At 49.3% G+C, this 8,316-nt stretch overlaps 1 long non-coding RNA gene across 1 annotated transcript; it reads left to right on the top strand.

Moving 5' to 3' along the window:
• The first annotated feature begins 1,327 nt into the window (after nucleotides 1-1,327).
• LOC148006897 (uncharacterized) lies at nucleotides 1,328-3,970 on the top strand. Its single transcript, XR_015644905.1, has 2 exons — nucleotides 1,328-1,862; nucleotides 2,965-3,970. It is a non-coding gene; the product is annotated as an uncharacterized LOC148006897 (long non-coding RNA).
• The last annotated feature ends 4,346 nt before the right edge of the window (nucleotides 3,971-8,316 follow it).

Genomic DNA, 8,316 nt, shown 5'->3' with positions numbered 1-8,316 from the left:
GAAAGCATGTTCTGGGAGATGATGGGCGTCCCACCCAGCTGCCTGAAAAAATTGATGCTGCATTCCCACTTAAGAGACCAAACTGGGATTTTAATACAGCTGAAGGTAAGGGACACCTACGCCTTTATCGCCAGTTGCTTCTAGCGGGTCTCCGAGGGGCTATACGACGCCCTACTAATTTGGCTCAGGTAAAACAGGTATTACAGGAAGCAGGGGAAACTCCCTCCGCCTTTCTAGAGAGACTTAAGGAGGCCTACCGTATGTACACTCCCTATGACCCAGATGACCCAGGACAAATGATGAGTGTCTCTATGTCCTTCATCTGGCAGGCTGCTCCAGATATCAGGACTAAGTTACAGAGGTTAGAAAATTTGCAGGGCTATACATTACAGAATTTACTTAAAGAAGCTGAAAAGATTTTTAATAAGAGAGAGAATTGAGTCGAATCTTGGCCGCCGTAGTTCAGGGCCAAGAAAAGAAGGGAGATAGGGGGGAGCTCGAAAGGGGCTGAAGCTGGATAAAGATCAATGTGCCTATTACAAAGAAAAAGGACACTGGGCCAGAGAGTGCCCCAAGAAGCCTGGCGGACCCCGAAAGCCTCGACCACGAACCTCCCTCTTGGCTCTAGATAAAGATTAGGGAGGTCAGGGCCAGGAGCCCCCCCCCCCCTGAGCCCAGGGTAACGCTTAAAGTTGGGGGGCAGCCGGTTACTTTCCTGGTAGACACAGGAGCCCAGCATTCAGTCCTCACCCAAGCTTCAGGACAACTCAGCGACCGGACGGCCTGGGTACAAAGAGCTACTGGTGAAAAACAATACCGATGGACTACGGACCGCCGGGCTCAGCTGGCTACCGGTAAGGTGACCCATTCCTTCTTACATGTTCCAGACTGCCCGTACCCTCTGCTGGGCCGTGACCTGCTCACCAAACTAAAAGCACAAATTCATTTTGAGGAAAGAGGGGCCCAAATAACTGGCCCCCACGGAACTCCCCTTCAAGTTCTAACCCTATGAACCTGGACAGGACACTGGCTTGGACAGAGACTGGTGGGATGGGGTTGGCGCTCCAACAGCCCCCCTTAATTATAACTCCAGTCTCCATAAAACAATACCCCCTGTCATATGAAGCTTATCAAGGTATAAGGCCTCACATTACGAGGCTTCTAGATCAAGACATCCTAATCCCCTGCCGGTCACCTTGAAATACGCCTCTTCTGCCTGTTAAGAAACCCGACACTAGAGATTATAGGCCAGTACAAGACTTGAGAGAGGTCAACAAGAGGATAAAAGATATTCATCCGACTGTTCCAAACCCTTACAATTTGCTCAGTAACTGTTCATTGATGAGAAACGGGTATGCTAAAGGGGTCCTAACACAAAGGTTGGGACCCTGAAAACGCCCTGTGGCCTACCTGTCTAAGAAATTGGACCCTGTGGCCTCCGGCTGGCCACCGTGCCTAAGGATGGTGGCTGCTATTGCTGTCCTGATCAAGGACACTGGAAAATTGACTTTGGGACAGCCACTCACCATCCTAACACCCCACGCAGTGGAGGCCTTGGTAAAGCAGCCCCCAGACCGCTGGCTCTCTAATTCTCACACCAAGCCTTGTTACTGGATACAGAACGGGTTCAGTTTGGGCCCGTAGTCGCCCTCAATCCTGCCACCTTGCTTCCTCTACCAGAGGAGACAAAACAGCATGACTGCCTACGGATGACAACAGCTTCTTGGCAGAGGGAGAGCGAAAGGCTGGAGCTGCGGTCACTACGGAGGACAAAGTGATTTGGGCGAAAGCCCTGCCTGCTGGTACCTCCGCACAACGGGCTGAACTCATCGCCTTGACTCAGGCGCTCAAGATGGCAAAAGGTAAGAGGCTAAATATATATACAGACAGCCGTTATGCCTTTGCCACGACACACATCCACGGGGAGATCTACCGGAGGTGGGGGCTGCTCACATCTGAGGGTAAAGATATGGCTAAAATTCTGGCCCTCTTAGAAGCCCTATTCTTGCCCAAAAGACTGAGTACATTGTCCAGGACACCAGAAAGGGCACAACCCAGAGACACGAAGAAACCGGCTGGCCAATGCCACGGCTCGAGAAGCGGCCATGAACAAACAAATCTTGCCCTTAAATAGCCCAGACCAACCCATGCCCCCACCAGTGGGACAAACCAGTTGGGTTTATGCCCATGAGGACATAGAGCTCCTAGAAAAAATGGGGGCCATCTACCACCCTCAACTAAAACAGTGGGTCTACAAAGGACTTTTAAATTGATCTCCTTTTTACATAAGAAGATAAAAACCTTACTAGATAGAGAAGAGATAAATCTGTGTTTTTTTTTAAATTGGGACAAAGCGATACAAAAGGTGACTGAGAGTTACAAAGCGTGCGCTCAGGTTAACCCGGGAAGGACCAGGATTGGACAAGGAGTTCGTCCTAGGGGACACCGTCCCGACATCCATTGGGAAATTGATTTTACTGAAATTAAACCAGGTATATATGGATACAAGTATCTCCTAGTGTTTATAGACACCTTCTCAAGATGGGTCGAAGCCTTCCCCACAAAGCACGAGACTACAAAAATGGTCACCAAGAAGCTCCTCGAGGAAATCTTTCCCAGGTATGACATGCCTCAAGCGTTGGGGTCGGACAACGGGCCCGCTTTCGTCTCCCACGTATGTCAGTTGGTGGCCAAATTGCTGGGGATTGATTGGAAATTACATTGTGCCTATAGACCCCAGAGTTCAGGTCAGGTAGAACGCATGAATAGAACAATTAAGGAGACTTTATCCAAACTTACGCTTGCAACTGGCTCAAAGGATTGGGTGACCCTCCTTCCCCTAGTTCTCTATCGGGCCCGGAATACCCCGGGCCCCCATGGTCTAACTCCTTTTGAAATAATGTATGGAGCACCACCCCCATTTGTCCATTTCTTTGATTCAAACATTGCTGATTTCACTGACAGCCCTTCTCTGAGGGCCCATTTACAGGCCCTACAGATTGTACAGAGAGACGTCTGGAGACCTTTGGCCGCTGCTTACCAGGACAAGCTTGAGCATCCGGTGGTGCCACACCTGTTCCAGATTGGAGACACCGTGTGGGTGCACAGACACCAGACCAAGAATCTCGAGCCACGGTGAAAAGGACCCTACACCGTCCTCCTGACTACCCCGACCGCCCTAAAGGTAGACGGAGTCTCGGCTTAGATCCACACACCACACGTCAAGACAGTCCGGTCTGAGGAATTGACTAATCACAACACTACACCCCAGACATAGAGAGTTCAGCACACTCCAAACCCCTTAAAGTTAAAACTCCTACGTGGCTCCTCCTAGCCCTTTTGTGGCCTAGAGTCAGTGGGGGAATAAGCCCCCACCAGACAGAAATTTCTTGACCAAGTCGAGTGAAAGATTTCACTCAAAGTTAGCAAAAAAAAATGGGGGAATGAAAGACCCCAGCTTAGCAGCAGTAACGCCATTTTGCAAGGCTGTACTTAAGATGACTGGTTCAGGGAAAGGTTAGAACACTGAGTACACAGCGGCTGCCAAGCAGGATGTGTTTGGTTGAAGGCCTGGCAACAGGACGACTGCAGTTGAGCACCTGACAATGAGAAAAGCCCCGGGAGAGGTCCCACACCCTGGTGGGGGGGCCGAGTCAGTCGTTATGTTCCAAGAAGGTAGCTAAGAAACTTGCCCCCAGGCTGAACCCTTGGGGGGCCGAGTCAGTCCTTATGTTTCAGGAAGGTAGCTAGGAAACTTGCCCCCGGGCTAAACCCTTGCCATATTAGAATCCACCAATTATATCCCTGTAACCATGCATCTGCTTCTGTATGCTTGCTTCTGCTCCCCAAAATCCTATAAAAGCCCATCCTTGGTTCCGTGGGGTGCGCCAGTCCCCCGAGTGACTGAAGCGCCCGCAGGTGCCTGTGCCTGTGTATCCCGACAATAAACCAAATCCTCTTGCTGATTGCATCCTGTGGTGTCTCGGTCTGGTCTTTGGAGTTAGAGGGTCTCCATCCCGAGGGAAAGTTCTCCATGAGAGCTTTTCAAGAGATATCTGAACAGTACGACCGACATTCGCCAATGGTATGGAAGTGAAACACAGCCCTGAGTATTTTTACTCACAACCCAATTACATTAACTCTATCAGGCTGTGCACGGGCACTGAGATGTCTTTTTGTTTGATTCTCCTGAATAAATTTTCAGGCGGTCTGCCTCTATCAAATCTGATCAGTATGACTCTGTAAAGCTGTCTTGTCAGCGCCCGGACGCCGTGGCGTCCCCAGAGCCGGCGCGGGAGCTTAATTACACCTTTCATAAGCACTAAGACAAAGTTTTTCTCCCAAAATACTGTGTTCTGTTTATCTCCTCCCTTGTTCTCTCCCGGGGCGTTTTTTCCCCACTCTCTCTCTCCCTCGGATCTAAAGTCCTCGAGAGGGTCTCTTTTCTTAAGTGCACTTTTTCCCTTAAAACTCTTTAATTCGTTCTCTAACTCTGTTTCTGACGCATTGTCTCTCCCTGCCCCCAACGCTCTCCGCTTTGCTGTTACAGCTGGGCAGTTCCCACGCGACCTCTGACGCCGTTTGGCGGTAGCTAGAAACTCAAAGGTCAATAGAAAAAGCCCGAGGGTTGCCAGAGCAACCACAGCGGCACCTGCTGCGTCCGGCAGGGGACTGAGTTGGAGCAGATCAAGGCTAGCCATGGTCTCTCAGAGTTTTTTACCTGTATTCCATAGCTTCTGAATTTCTTCCGTGAAACGGAGGCCTCTCGTAGCGCCGGCGATGTTTTTGTCCCGGGTTTCTCGGCACCAAATGTCCCGCGCGCGACTTTTCGCCGGCAAGAAGCACGCGAGACATAGAAATTCTTGCTATGACTGATACTTTATTCCTATCTCATGGAGAAGCCCCGAGCGCCGGCTAGGCGCGCCTATTTAACCCTCGAGCACGCATCCACACCTGATTGGTTGCTTACTCATGATCTCATCAGGCACGCCCCGGAATGGGCAAAGACCTGGCAGGAAGGCACTCTTGCACATGCGCACAGTTAACTACCTGAAAGGGGGGGCCGGCTGGCGCGGCGAAGGTTGGAGCCATCTTGCAATGGTGGAGTCTATCCTGACCTACCACGTGGGGCGCAGTGGAAGACAGCGCCAACTAGTGGTGGCGAACGTATTGCGGCCCTCTACAGGCATGTAGTTTTTCCTCTCTACAGGTCTTCAGCTGTTCCTGTGGGCCTGTGTCTGGTGTTCACCAGGCAGGTCTCTTGCAGCAGAAAAGTTGGTCTTACCTGTGGTCCTGCGGCTCAATTTGCTCCTGGGGGGCTGCTGTTGAGCTCTCCGGGAGGGTGGCAACCAGGAGGGCCTGCACTGCCTTTTCCCAGGGCCCCCATGCACCGGGGTCCCAAGATGGCATTAGGTGTTTTCCTCTGGAGTCAGAAATGTGGGCAGAGTATAGTCTCTTCTGACTTCCCAGGCGTGTCTGCCTCTCTGAAGGTTTAGCTCTCCCTCCCACGGGATTTGGGTGCAGAGAACTGTTGGTCATGTCCCTTCAGGTCCGGGTAGTGTCTGGACTGCAGTTAAGGTCTCTTTTAATGTTCTATTTATTCTTTCTACCTGCCCTGAACTTTGGGGTTAGTATACACAAAGCAATTTCCAATCTGTTCCAAAGAATTTTGCTATATCCTGACTTGCCTTGGACACAAATGCTGGTCTATTTCCTGACCCAATCATATGAGGAAATCTATACCTGGGCAAGATATCCTCCAGCAATTCCTTGTCTACTACCTTTGCTATCTCAGCCTTAGTTGGGAATGCGTCTGTCCTTCTGGAGAAAGTGTCCACAAATAACAGCAGCTACTTGTAGCCATATCTTCCCAGCTTGATCTCTATAAAATCAACTTTCCCAGTAACCCCCCAGTCTCTTACCTCACAGGCATGAATCTGGATGTTTGGGATTGCTGAGAGTTTTGGTCAGCTGACAAACTTTACAGTTTGTTTCTATATCCTCAAGAGTGCTCTGTATATCCTTGAAATCACTTTGAACTGTCTGACCACATCCATCATTTTTCTCACATCCCATGTGTGTGACTCTGGATTTTTCTGAAAATAGTTGTAGGTATAAAGTCAGGTAATATTAGCTTACCTTCAATCGATTACCACCAGCCCATTCAATTTCTTCTTCTGTATATACCAGCTGCTCTGGATGGTACAGGTAAGACAGTGAACAATTCAGAGATGGCTGTTTCCTTTAAGGCTGGAAAGATAACTTGGCCGGGGTTGATTAGTAAAGTGATAACGAATCATGCAGGCATTATTGAGCCTTCAATCAGGGGCTGCTTGAGTACCCCCTTCAATTGCATGGGGGTAGTCACAATCAAATTTGGTCCCAAAGGTAATTTATCTGCATTTTTAACCAAGAGTGCCAGGGCTGCAATAATATCCAGGCAAGGTGGCCATCTTGCTGCCATTGAGCACACTTTCTTTGATAAATAGGCCACTAGGCATTTCTATGGCCCCAAAGTTTGGGTCAAAACCCCTTTAGCTACTCTTCCTCCAGCAATCTTTTGAAGCTTGGAGTTTTCTTTCTCCTAGAAAAACTAGGCTAGAAAGACTCTGGCCACATCTCAATTTAATTTCCTTCCTGTGTTAATCTGCTTTACTTCTGCACTCTCTCTGTTATTGTATACCTTCTCTACAACTTCTGCTACATCCCTCAATGATTTTCTCTTAATCTTTCTTACCTCGGTAACTTCTTCCTAATGGCTGTCACTGACTGACTGATGAGAGCCAGGACTTCCATGCTATAAATCTGCTTTCTCAGGTTCTACGTGTATATGACAGTGAACAGTCTCCACGACCCGTTCAAGAAATGCCACTGGGACCCGCGGATCCTGGCCCGCAGCAGCTCTCTGCTCCCAGACCCGGTGAGAGAGAGACCCAACCGCCTGGTCAGGTGGGCACTCCTGAGGCTGCAGAGCGGAAGAGACCACCAACACTGCTCACCCCTGCCCACATCCCTGGCCCAAGAGGAAACTGTATAAGGCCTCTGGGCTCCCGTGGGGGAGGGCCCAGGAGCGGCAGGACCCCTGCCTGAGACACCGCTGGACCCTGAAGGAAACAGACCGGATAAACAGTTCTCTGCACCCAAATCCCGTGGGAGGGAGAGCTAAACCTTCAGAGAGGCAGACAGGCCTGGGAAACCAGAAGAGACTGCTCCCTGCACACACATCTCGGACGCCAGAGGAAAAAGCCAAAGACCATCTGGAACCCTGGTGCACTGAAGCTCCCGGAAGGGGCGGCACAGGTCTTCCTGGTTGCTGCCGCTGCAGAGAGCCCCTGGACAGCACCCCACGAGCAAACCTGAGCCTCGGGACCACAGGTAAGACCAAATTTTCTGCTGCAAGAAAGCTGCCTGGTGAACTCAAGACACAGGCCCACAGGAACAGCTGAAGACCTGTAGAGAGGAAAAACTACACGCCCGAAAGCAGAACACTCTGTCCCCATAACTGACTGAAAGAGAGGAAAACAGGTCTACAGCACTCCTGACACACAGGCTTATAGGACAGTCTAGCCACTGTCAGAAATAGCAGAACAAAGTAACACTAGAGATAATCTGATGGCGAGAGGCAAGCGCAGGAACCCAAGCAACAGAAACCAAGACTACATGGCATCATCGGAGCCCAATTCTCCCACCAAAACAAACATGGAATATCCAAACACACCAGAAAAGCAAGATCTAGTTTCAAAATCATATTTGATCATGATGCTGGAGGACTTCAGGAAAGACCTGAACACACTTAGGGAAGCACAGGAAAACATTAATAAACAAGTAAAAGCCTACAGAGAGGAATCGCAAAAATCCCTGAAAGAATTCCAGGAAAACACAATCAAACAGTTGAAGGAATTAAAAATGGAAATAGAAGCAATCAAGAAAGAACACATGGAAACAACCCTGGATATAGAAAACCAAAAGAAGAGACAAGGAGCTGTAGATACAAGCTTCACCAACAGAATACAAGAGATGGAAGAGAGAATCTCAGGAGCAGAAGATTCCATAGAAATCATTGACTCAACTGTCAAAGATAATGTAAAGCGGAAAAAGCTACTGGTCCAAAACATACAGGAAATCCAGGACTCAATGAGAAGATCAAACCTAAGGATAATAGGTATAGAAGAGAGTGAAGACTCCCAGCTCAAAGGACCAGTAAATATCTTCAACAAAATCATAGAAGAAAACTTCCCTAACCTAAAAAAAGAGATACCCATAGACATACAGGAAGCCTACAGAACTCCAAATAGATTGGACCAGAAAAGAAACACC

Source organism: Rattus norvegicus, chromosome 1, assembly GCF_021556685.1.
Source record: "Rattus norvegicus strain SHRSP/BbbUtx chromosome 1, alternate assembly SHRSP_T2T, whole genome shotgun sequence".
Lineage (NCBI taxonomy): Eukaryota > Metazoa > Chordata > Mammalia > Rodentia > Muridae > Rattus > Rattus norvegicus.
This window is presented reverse-complemented; position numbering and strand designations above follow the sequence as displayed.